Genomic DNA, 12495 nt, shown 5'->3' on the forward strand with positions numbered 1-12495 from the left:
CTCATACCCACAAGTCTTGGAAAATATGGGTTTGAGTCAAAACAAATAGGTGTTCCATGTTCCACCTATATAATGCCTACCTGATGCAAGTAATGTAGGGCAGCGCTATGCGCTTCCTTACATTTCATTTTTTATAAAGCCACACCAATCAGGCTCTAAGTGGATTTGTAAATCTCAAACTAGATTTTTCATCAGGGCTGTGCCAAAAAAGTGACACAAACCCGAAGCAAAATATTAGTAAATCTAGGCCGATTTCTTTTTCTATCATTTTTAGGTCTCGCCTATGCAGCGCGCATGAGCTGCATAGGAAAGAGACCTTTAGGAATCGGCACAGCTTTGCGGGCACAAACGTGCATGTGTTGCATTGCTTCCAATGGCAACGCGTGAACGTCTGGTGATTCTGTTGCGGGAGCCTGCTTTTTACCATGTGTTCTCAATTATCGCTCCTGGCGCCGCTCGCTCCCGCAAGGGAAACGCTTTTACTTTTGGCGACAGTTTACTTGAGGCGCACACGCTTGTTTCACAAGGGGTTACGAGCAGTCGCCGTGGAGCGGTGCACCACACAGGATTCGCATCTCTTCTTTGCCCCAGTTCCAGCTTTACTTTGAAATGTTCTCCATCCCGTCCCCACGCGCCAGCGTCCCATTAGTCACACGTGTTCACAACTTCAGACGAATTTCCTGCTTTTCAGGCCCAGAGTAATTTCCTTATGCCGCTGGAAGCCTCCCCTGTCTGCGTCAAATCAAGCGGGTTAATCTGCCTGCTGCCAAGAATTATGTGCAATCTGCATATCAAGAGTTTTGCCGATCCAGCCGGGCAGTTCGAATACTTTTCATTCAGAGATGGGTGACTCCAGTACTACTTTTGACCCCTGATCACAACTAGGGGTGTAATAAAGTGAATCCACACCAGATGAAGATATGTGGTAAGAGGTATTTATTACAGCCTCAACCAACAGCCAGCATATCAACTGTCATCATAGAACCCTCAGGGCTAATTCCGTTTATGATGAAAACTCCTGTTGTGCTTCAAACGGATTCCAATCAAGACTGAATTTACGCTTGTTATTTGCCCATGCTCAAATTGCACACCCACACTGTTTGCCAATAATTTTTCATCCAGTAAAACATGGTGAGTACCTTCATTGCAAATGGTGTAAAATTTCGATTTGCACACCAAGGTGAAAAAAAATAATCAGATTTTACATTAGCACATAGTCATCTGTTTAGGGGGTGCAATTTTCCACTCGATTCAGAGTCCGACACTTTGGAATGATGAATAACACGAATAGTATGTTATTCCCCATTCAGGTGTGCACAAACAGTGCTGTCTGTTATCAGCCATTGGTGGAAACACACTCACTCACTCCCATACACAAACTCTTTCACACACTCACTTGTTTTTACAGCGCGATTGCTGACGTTTCTTTTATTTGCCATGTCAAGATTATAATTTTTTTTTCTATTTTTGTTATATAATTCATTTTTGCTTTTTTGGGCTTTAATCTCACCTCCCCTCCCTAACATGAGTAGAGTGCACTCCGATGTGTTATTTGCACATTAGTTTGCAGTCCCCCCTTTGCTACTTTAACTGTGCTCGTTTCGCCATTTCCTTTCAGTACACTGGTGCACTACTGGGAACTACCTGGCACAGGCTCGGCCCTCCGTGGAGGTGGGCCTTTTTCATTACTCGGTAATTGTAAAGCAGGAAATATTAGAGACACAGCTAGATGAGAATAGATTCTGATCTCAAATGGTGGGGCGAGTAGCTTCCTTTAGGCGTATGTTGGATGCCACCAGAGAAACCATTCTGTGCCTGCACTCTATTTACAAAGCAAAAAGCTGCCCATATACATAAATATATAAGTAGAAGAAAAAAGCTTATCAGCTGTACAATTATGTATTCACTTTGCGCATTGTGTTTTCGGGTATGGATTAAATCAATAACAAAATGGTCTGCAAGTAACATCCGCATGTGGCTGGAATTATTCAGGGGAAGCCAGAGCAGACACAATAGTGAAACGTGAAAAGCACTATCCTTTAACGGGACATTTAAGGACATATTAATGGCATCGTTGTCACGCTCAGGGCCCACAGGCTGCACTACCCCTAGCCACAGCATGGCCGTTAACCAGTGGCAATTGAAGGAACAGTAGATGTCGTAGCACCCATGATAATGTGCTGCATGGCTAAATACTTCTATGGTCCCAAAGGCGAGACCTATTGGCTATGCCAATGCTTTTTCTTCTTCCTGTGGAGAAAAATCCCTTCTTGCAAGTCCTAGTTCCATTGTTTCATGACTTTTGGCTTACTTTCATGCCACTGTAAGAGTGAAACCATACTAAAAGCAGCAAGAAAACCCCTTGTCCTTTTTCCTGTGTTGCAACTGGGTATCAGTTGGCTATGTGAAATCTATTAGTGATGTTGTTATAGTGGGGGTTCACCCCTAAAGAATGGACACCCTTCAATTTCTCTATAAGCACCTGATCGAAGGCAGCAGCCTCCACCTTGTCAGTCCATACAGCCTACGTCTTAAGCTTTTACAATTGGCTAATATAGGGAATGAGGTCTTGACTTTCATGATTAAATGAAAGTATACTGGCATGGGCTGACTGCAAGGCTCATAATGCACCAAAAATAAACTTAAGTTGTACAATAAACAGGTAAAAATTGGAAAGTCAAAGACTCTTGGTAATGATTAAAGGAGCCACTAATACTGATCCTAGAATGAGGCTTAGTGGCTATCATACCCAACTTATGTGATCTGATCAACCAGTTGTTTAACTTAGGCCAACTCCAGCAGAAATGGAAACAAGCAACAGTGATGCCTTTGCTTGAAAAAACGAATCTAGATGCAGAGAAGCCTGAACATTTTAGGCCAGCCTCCCTGCTTCCATTCTTCTTGGAAGTGGCAGAGAAACATGTAAATCAACAACTGATGAACTATATTACGACTGAGAATCTGCTACATGAAACCCAATCAGGTTTCCGTCCCCAGTTTAGCACAGAATCCGCACTCCTGCTCGTGTCTGTGTCTCTGAGACTCATAGCGGACGAAGGCAAAACAGCAGCACTGTTTATGTTAGACCTGAGCGCAGCCTTCAACACCATGACTTACATCCCTACAATTAAACGGATGTGGTCATAAGTAGTCATAGGCCTTGCTTTAAAATGGCTGCCCAGCTTACTTCAGAACTGCTCCTATCAGGTGGTTCCACATACATGTTCTTCAGAGGTGGTCGAGCTCCAGCAGGGGATTCCACAGGGATCCATGTTGATCCCAACCCTTTTCAACTTGTATATGAGACCCCTAGCTGATGTGGTTGAGAGCCATGGCTTAAAAAGAGTGTCATACGCCAATGACACCCAAATTATCATCACCCTGTCTCAGGACAGTGAGACCCCCATGGCTGATTTTTGCTCCTGTCTGGTGAACCTGGAGGACTAAGTTGACCATAGCTGCCTGAGACTGAATGGTGAGAAAACAGAGGTAATAATCGTAGGAAAGCAGCCCTCTATATGGTCTACAGAATGGTGGCCAGAGATCATAGGCACAATTCCAACCCCCAAATCAAAAATAAAGAACCTGAGAATATGGTTTGTCAATAATTTGAATTTGGACACCCAGATAGCCAAGCTAGTAGGGGAATGCGTCTAGATTTTCAAAATGCAACATAAGATCTTTCACCTCCTCCGAGCCGTGGTCATGAGAACTGCAATTAAAGTCCTCTTGACTTCAAGACTAGACTACTTTAATGTTCTCTATCTGGGTGTCACTCAAGGTAGACTAAAAATGCTGAAAAGAGTGCATAATGAAACAGCTGGGCTGCTTCTGAATATTCATTAGTTGAACCGAATGTGAGTCCTGCATAAGTAATAGGTCCACAAATGTGTCCTAACTGGGTACCAAGCACCCCGTTGTAGCACTTGACTTGCTCAGGGTTGCAAAGCAGAGCAGTCTAAGTTCTACTCAGGGGAGGTGGTGTGAGCTAGTTATCACCGTTGGCTGCCATGCAATAATAGCGCTCAAAAATGGTTGGTCAGTCGGTTCTTTTACTTTGAAAAAGGAAAAGTAAATTTATTACACACACACACACACGCACAATTGAATACTAGACCATCATTTAGAAATATATACATCAGGCAGGTGAAATTACCTTTGGTGACATTCTGAAATTGCATTAGAAACCCATGGGGCAATGACCCCCAAATCACAGTACCCCCCCCAAACTATGTCAGGTAGAACATCACAATATAGGATGTGCACTTAATAAATAAAACAGGCTTATTTGCTTTATCGGAGTGTCTCCACATTCACATATACGGTAATTCTATTGGCTTTGTCAGGGGGTCACCACCTCAAGCCTATTGCCTTTGTCAGGGGGTTACCAGGGCAAGACTATTGGCTTTTTCGAAGGGCTCACCAAATTCTATGACAAATAATAATATGTTAAAAACCACTATCCTATCACTGGAATCAGTAACCATGTTTAATGTCAATTATTATTGTTAATAAAAACATAGCAAGGTTTACCAAAAGTCATTGTCAGCAGTATACCTGAAAACAACATTGGAAATCAATATAAAATGTTTCTTCTACACATCTGGGCCAAATAAAATGTAGTCACTAACCACCAGAGGTTCTAGCACTCTTGTCTGTTTTTAAAGCTCTGACATGCTTTAAAAACAATTAAGAACTCCAAAGGTCATGAATTCAATCTGTCTCTGCAATTAAAGAGAATTGAAAATTACAATTAAAAGAATTGGGAAAGTATTTATTTAGCTGCTACCAATCTGAATTTAGCCTTTAAAAAATGTAGCAATGTAGCCCAATGATTTCCTATGGCAGGAGCAAGCCTTGCTAAAGTGAAAATCTCTGGGGATATATTATACATTAATTTCTACATGCCCTACATTTAAATATCATGCACCCTGTCTTCATGGGCAATAATACCTACATATGGGTGGTTTTGAATATTTTAATAAGTAAGGTTTATGCCTATCAAAAGGGGTATTTTGAGAGGTCAAATTTTAAGCTACCAGGCTGTGCTCAACTGTAGCCTCCCACATGCAGTTTCACAGCGGTCATATATCTTAAAAGCCGGAAATTGTCTGTAAACACAAATCCTGAGACCCTTAGCGGTGCTGTGAGCAGCCGCAATGATGGCGTATCCACCAGCCAGGACAACAAGCTCTCCATCTGGGGAGTGAACCTGCTTTGAGGCCCTACTGAGGCATCGACTGGCTCTTTGAGGGGTCTGTGGATGCCTCAACAGCATGAGAGCACCGAGTTGATCCCCGCCTACTGCCTGGAACTCTGTTATACATTGGCCTGCCTAAGCCAGCTGATGCTAACTCTCTAAAACCAGTAATACCACTCCGCCCTTTTTACTGTGAGCTCCGGCACTCCACAGACAGTGATCAAGGAAGGGAGGTACACGGCCCATGCTACAATACACCCAAGATGAGATACATGGTCGTAACCTGGCACAGAGGTCCTGGTGAACCAACATGTCGCTTGCTCCCCTGCCCCCTCTTTTATGGTTGCCATAGCAGAATTTATCAACTGGTACCTTGGGGTGTTGTGTTATGTCTCTGCAGGGAGAAGGCAGGTGAGGGCCTAATAACAAAATTGGAATCTAGGGGGATGTGCAATACTGTGGTTTGTGGCTGAGGTGTGGAGGACTGCTGTAAACAGCCAGAAGTGCTGCAGTTCACCCCCAAAGGCAGCCAGGCAGCAACTACTGGACCCCGCAGCCCTCTTAAGGGTGGACAGACTTCGGCAGGGCTGGCCCTTCTGCACTCGCCAGCAACTGGAGGAGGCTGGGCTAGGCCACCCCTCTTGGTGTGAAGACTTCCCTTACAAAGAGCAGACCCCCACCATCACTGAACAATGGGTAAGTGAAAGGCTGATGTAATTGTTGAAGGTACAAATGGGTTCTGGGAGGGGCAGCTTGATCACTAACTATCTGATGAATGCCATGTCCATGATACATTTTCAAACTGAATCTGTGGAAGAGAGGTGGGGGTCACCAGGAAATCTCTGTCATTATGCACCAGTGTTGAGCAGATGGAGACTTTGCCAAAATCCTCTACAGGTGGAAGTACCCAACAGAAGTAGGGGGGCAAGCTAATGAAGATAAAGATATTACTCAGGTCTCATCAAAATGCTGTGTACTTATGGGCAAGCTGGAGATCACCACAGTGATAATAGAGCCCCAGCCTTCTTCTGGAAAAAGCACACGTTTTTACGCTTTAGCCTCCCTACAAATCAAAAGAGAAAAAAACGGGCTCGCGCCTTGTGTGTGCGACAATAAAAGTGGGACAATGCGCACTGCTCTTAACCAGACTTTAAACAAGGGAGGGCTCTGAGCCCCAGGATCAATCCCAAGCACTAACTGGGCTAGTGGGTGAGACAACTTCGGCCAGTCCCCAGGGGGATTTTTAACATCTAGATGGAGTCCTTGCCAAGCTACTGACCCCTATGGATGTGGCATTGTTATGTAATGTTGGAGGATTTATACAGCGCATGACTGCCCCAGCGATAATAGCACTCAAACATGGTTGGTCAGTCGGTTCTTTTTCTTTGAAAACAGAAAAGTTAATTTATTACACACACACACACACACACACACACACACGCGCAAAATTGAATACTAGACCATCATTTAGAAATATATACATCAGGCAGGTGAAATTACCTTTGGTGACATTCTGAAATTGCATTCGAAACCCATGGGGCAATGACCCCCAAATCACAGTACCCCCCCCCCCCAAACTATGTCAGGTTGAACATCACAATATAGGATGTGCACTTAATAAATAAAACAGGCTTATTTGCTTTATCGGGGTGTCTCCACATTCACATAAAAGGTAATTCTATTGGCTTTGTCAGGGGGTCACCACCTCAAGCCTATTGCCTTTGTCAGGGGGTTACCAGGGCAAGTCTATTGGCTTTTTCGAAGGGCTCACCACATTCTATGACAAATAATAATATGTTAAAAACCACTATCCTATCACTGGAATCAGTGACCATGTTTAATGTCAATTATTATTGTTAATAAAAACATTGCAAGGTTTACCAAAAGTCATTGTCAGCAGTATACCTGAAAACAACATTGGAAATCAATATAAAATGTTTCTTCTACACATCTGGGCCAAATAAAATGTAGTCACTAACCACCAGAGGTTCTAGCACTCTTGTCTGTTTTTAAAGCTCTGGCATGCTTTAAAAACAATTAAGAACTCCAACGGTCATGAATTCAATCTGTCTCTGCAATTAAAGAGAATTGAAAATTACAATTAAAAGAGTTGGGAAATTATTTATTTAGCTGCTACCAATCTGAATTTAGCCTTTAAAAAATGTAGCAATGTAGCCCAATGATTTCCTATGGCAGGAGCAAGCCTTGCTAAAGTGAAAATCTCTGGGGATATATTATACATTAATTTCTACATGCCCTACATATAAATATCATGCACCCTGTCTTCGTGGGCAATAATACCTACATATGGGTGGTTTTGAATATTTTTATAAGTAAGGTTTATGGCTATCAAAAGGGGTATTTTGAGAGGTCAAATTTTAAGCTACCAGGCTGTGCTCAACTGTAGCCTCCCACATGCAGTGTCACAGCGGTCATATCTTAAAAGCCGGAAATTGTCTGTAAACACAAATCCTGAGACCCTTAGCGGTGCTGTGAGCAGCCGCGATGATGGCGTATCCACCAGCCAGGACAACAAGCTCTCCATCTGAGGAGTGAACCTGCTTTGAGGCCCTACTGAGGCATAGACTGGCTCTTTGAGGGGTCTGTGGATGCCTCAACAGCATGAGAGCACCGAGTTGATCCCCGCCTACTGCCTGGAACTCTGTTATACATTGGCCTGCCTAAGCCAGCTGATGCTAACTCTCTAAAACCAGTAATACCACTCCCCCCTTTTTACTGTGAGCTCCGGCACTCCACAGACAGTGATCAAGGAAGGGAGGTACACGGCCCATGCTACAATACCCCCAAGATGAGATACATAGTCGTAACGTGGCACAGAGGTCCTGGTGAACCAACATGTCGCTTGCTCCCCTGCCCCCTCTTTTATGGTTGCCATAGCAGAATTGATCAACTGGTACCTTGGGGTGTTGTGTTATGTCTCTGCAGGGAGAATGCAGGTGAGGGCCTAATAACACAATTGGAATCTAGGGAGATGTGCAATACTGTGGTTTGTGCCTGAGGTGCAGGGGACTGCTGTAAACAGCCAGAAGTGCTGCAGTTCACCCCCAAAGGCAGCCAGGCAGCAACTACTGGACCCCGCAGCCCTCTTAAGGGTGGACAGACTTCGGCAGGGCTGGCCCTTCTGCACTTGCCAGCAACTGGAGGAGGCTGGACTAGGCCACCCCTCTTGGTGTGAAGACTTCCCTTACAAAGAGCAGACCCCCACCATCACTGAACAATGGGTAAGTGAAAGGCTGATGTAATTGTTGAAGGTACAAATGGGTTCTGGGAGGGGCAGCTCGATCACTAACTATCTGATGACTGCCATGTCCATGATACATTTTCAAACTGAATCTGTGGAAGAGAGGTGGGGGTCACCAGGAAATCTCTGTCATTATGCACCAGTGTTGAGCTGATGGAGACTTTGCCAAAATCCTCTACAGGTGGAAGTACCCAACAGAAAGTAGGGGAGCAAGCTAATGAAGATAAAGATATCACTCAGGTCTCATCAAAATGTTGTGTACTTATGGGCAAGCTGGAGATCACCACAGCGATAATAGAGCCCCAGCCTTCTTGTGGAAAAAGCACACATTTTTACGCTTTAGCCTCCCTACAAATCAAAAGAGAAAAAAACGGGCTCGCGCCTTGTGTGTGCGACAATAAAAGTAGGACGATGCGAACTGCTCTTAACCAGACTTTAAACAAGGGAGGGCTCTGAGCCCCAAGATCAATCCCAAGCACTAACTGGGCTAGTGGGTGAGACAACTTTGGCCAGTCCCCAGGGGGATTTTTAACATCTAGATGGAGTCCTTGCCAAGCTACTGACCCCTATGGACATGGCATTGTTATGTTATGTTGGAGGATTTATACAGCGCATGACTGCCCCAGTGATGGGGTGTCCCAGTGGTAAAAGATCCAAGATACAGGTGTTGCTGGATGATGAGCATAGACACTGTAAAATTAGTTTAGGAAGAGACAAGTTTATATAGCCTTTCTATAGGCTAAGATGGTTGTCGATAATTCTGATGGACACAGGCAGTGGCGGCTCGCCGAGGGAGTGCTGCGGGGCAGTGGGGCAGGGCGGGGGAGGGGCAGGGAGGGGCGGTAGTAAACTCCGGCATACGGCACAACGGAGTTAAGTAAATAAAGAAACAAAACAATTTTCATTGTGTGAGCTGCAACGCCAACTAGGCGATGCAGCGAGCGCAATGTAAATTGTTTAATTTATGTATTTATTTACTTAACTCCGTTGCACCATATGCCGGAGTTTACTACCCCCACCCTGCCCCTCCCCCGCCCCGCCCCACCCCACCACCCCACAGCACTCCCTTGGTGAGCTACCACTGGACACAGGTAATGAGTTCCATAGTGTAGCTGCCAGCACTTTGAAAGAGGGGCCAGCTCATGCTCTATTGACTCAGGGGATGCATGCTAAGCGCGGATCCACTGATCACAACATGTGTTGTGGTAAGTATGTTAAAGGTAGGCCAGAAAGGATAGAAGGGGCCTGCTTAGTGAGAATTTTATGAGCGAAGCATAGGGTCTTTAAAATGTATTTTCTTTACGATTGGCAGCCAATGTAATTTGGGTAGGTGTTTTGATACCGAGCAAAATTTGGGAAGAGCAAGAAGGGATCATGCTGCTGCATTTTTTAACCTCTGTAGGCACTGGATTCTGGATTTATTTGTGCCTAAATAAGAGAGTTGCAATAATCCGGTCTAGATACGATTGTCGCTTGGATAATGATCTGGTGGGTTTGTAAATCAAAGAACCCTAACAGGGGCTTGATTTCACACAGAAGTCCAAAGCAGGCCCCTGCAACCGCTTTTGTTTGGGTTTCAAAGAACAGACAGCTGTCCACCCAGACATCCAGATTTTTCACAACTTCCTTGGGCGAGGGTGCAGGTCCCAACACTCCTAGGCACCATTGTTCTGTCCACAGGTGGCTATCTTTCCCTAGCAGCAGGATTTCAGATCTGCTAGCATTCAGCTGTAGACTGTTGGCTATCATCCAGTCTGCTATTGCCATCATATCTTCTTTAAATTTGATGAGATTATGATTGTAGTTTTGGGAAAAAGAAATAACCAATTGGGTGTCATCCGCATAGTACACCAATGACATCCCTCTATTTACTGCCATTGTCGCCAGAGGTTCTACGTAAATATCAAAGAGCGTAGGACTGAGCATTGATCCCTGTGGCGCTCCGTAGTGAACAGCGTATTCCCAAGACCAATAAGGAAGTGCAGTACTTGAAATGACCTGCCCTTCAGGAAAGATCTGAACCAGGCCAAAGCTGTGACACCTATCCCCACCTCCTGCTAACGACACAGTAAGATATCGTGAGATACCGAATCGAAAGTGTGACGTAATTGCTCCATCACCGCCAACAAGGTGGATTTGGTACTCTGGCGTGGTCTAAAACCTTTTTGTCAGGGGTCCAAGAAGTCATTGATCTCTACGTACTTTGTGAGGATGGAATTCACATAGGATTCAGTGGCTTTCGTCAAAAAAGAGAACTGGGATATTGGACAGTAGTTTTCCAGTTTGGATGCGTCTAGAGAAGGTTTTTTTAATAATGGGGCAACTTTGGCATGCTTTCATGCAAGCTGCACTGTCACTGTGGACAGTCATATAGTCACTGACCGGTCATATAAGTTTGTGAAATATATGGAAATGGTTTGGTTTCATAGGGTCTGCTGGAGAGCCTGAATTGATTTTTTGGGCATGGAGACTCAACCTCTGTGAGAGCTAGAAAAGGGAAGGAGAGAAGTATCTCACTTTCACCATTCATCCGGTCTTTTCCCCTTTCATCTTACTCATATTATCACTTAAGGCTGGGAGGTTTTGTTTGTTTGTTTGGCCCTCACATCAATCGGGTGCTGCTCCGTGGGTCCCCTACCTTCTTTCCAGCCGGGCTTGGCTCCGCATCCTGCTCCTTCCTGCTGAGACGACCGGCTGGGCTTGGCTCCGCCGGTCCGGTTGCCCAGGACTTCATCCCCCAGGATCCTTTGGGACAGGACGCTGTCACTGCAAAGCGCCAGGAGGTGCATAAAGTCCCGCCTGGTCCCTCGTCCCGCGAGGACGCGCGCAGGACGTGCCGGGCTAAGCCCGGGCAAAGGGCGGGCCATCTACGGCCGTCAAAGGCCGGAAGAGGCCGTGCCGGGCTCGCCCTCTAATATCTGCACCCCGTTACCGGATTGCGGATTAACCCAAAAGGTACATTGGACGGAAAAAGGGGGTCTCTGTGGTATATATAACCAGCATCAGAGCTGCCTTATTTTTCTATTGGCCTATACTGCTTACAAATCTTGTGGGTGGCAAGGGGTCATTCTTTGAGCGAAACATGTTCTGTCCAAAGTAGCCCATTAGTATCAATGGCCACAATGGGTAAAAATAGTAATAAATCTTATCCGATGACTAGACAACATGTTGCCGCGACTCAACCTCTTCCGAGTCTAACAGCAATCGATAAGATGCTTCAAAAAACGATAGGGGTGGTGGCGACAGCAATAGAAAATACGGAGAGGCGATTATCGATCACCCCAGCTGGCCCCCCATTACAACCAGTGGGGGACTCTTCTGTAGTCACGGTTAATCCCCTTGATTGTAGTTTTTTTCTTACGTCATCCTTTTCTGAACTACCTTGTGCCCAGGCCGCTATCAGTACCACCATTAGTCCACTCCTGCCCAAATCCCTCCCGCATGTTCTAGTGGAAAAGGTACCCAAAACCCCCCCCAAAAGCAAGAAAAGTAAAATCCAAAAGAAATTAACTAAAAAATATATACCCCCCACTGTACCCACACAGGTTGTTGACGGCCCTTTATCATCTCCTGCAGGAACCCCTCTTTGGATTACCCACTTATTACTTGATTTTCAGATCCATATCGAACAGATTATTAGCTCACTTATTAAACCATTGGCATCCAGATTGGATAGACTGGTTTCCACACTTAATAACATTGATCTAGGGAAGGCGAAACCTGTGAGCTTAATAGTAAAAGAAGTTAATGGACTGAACTCGAGTAACACCAACCTTACCATACGAGTTGCTAATGGAGCAGATGGGAACCTTGCTGTCGGGCCAACCCCTGACAACACTAAATTAATCGATGGTGCCCGGGCCTCGTCCAATAGTAACAGCAACAAAATTGTACTTGCAACCTCTCAGGCAATAGGTAACCCAATCACAGGACCGGTTCTGCCTTTGCCTAGTGATGGGAAAGTAGTGGATGGCCCTAATACAGCATTAAGGGGAGGGTCTAACAAGGGGACAAGAAACCCGGATCGACAAGA

Source organism: Triturus cristatus, chromosome 8 (assembly GCF_964204655.1).
Source record: "Triturus cristatus chromosome 8, aTriCri1.1, whole genome shotgun sequence".
Lineage (NCBI taxonomy): Eukaryota > Metazoa > Chordata > Amphibia > Caudata > Salamandridae > Triturus > Triturus cristatus.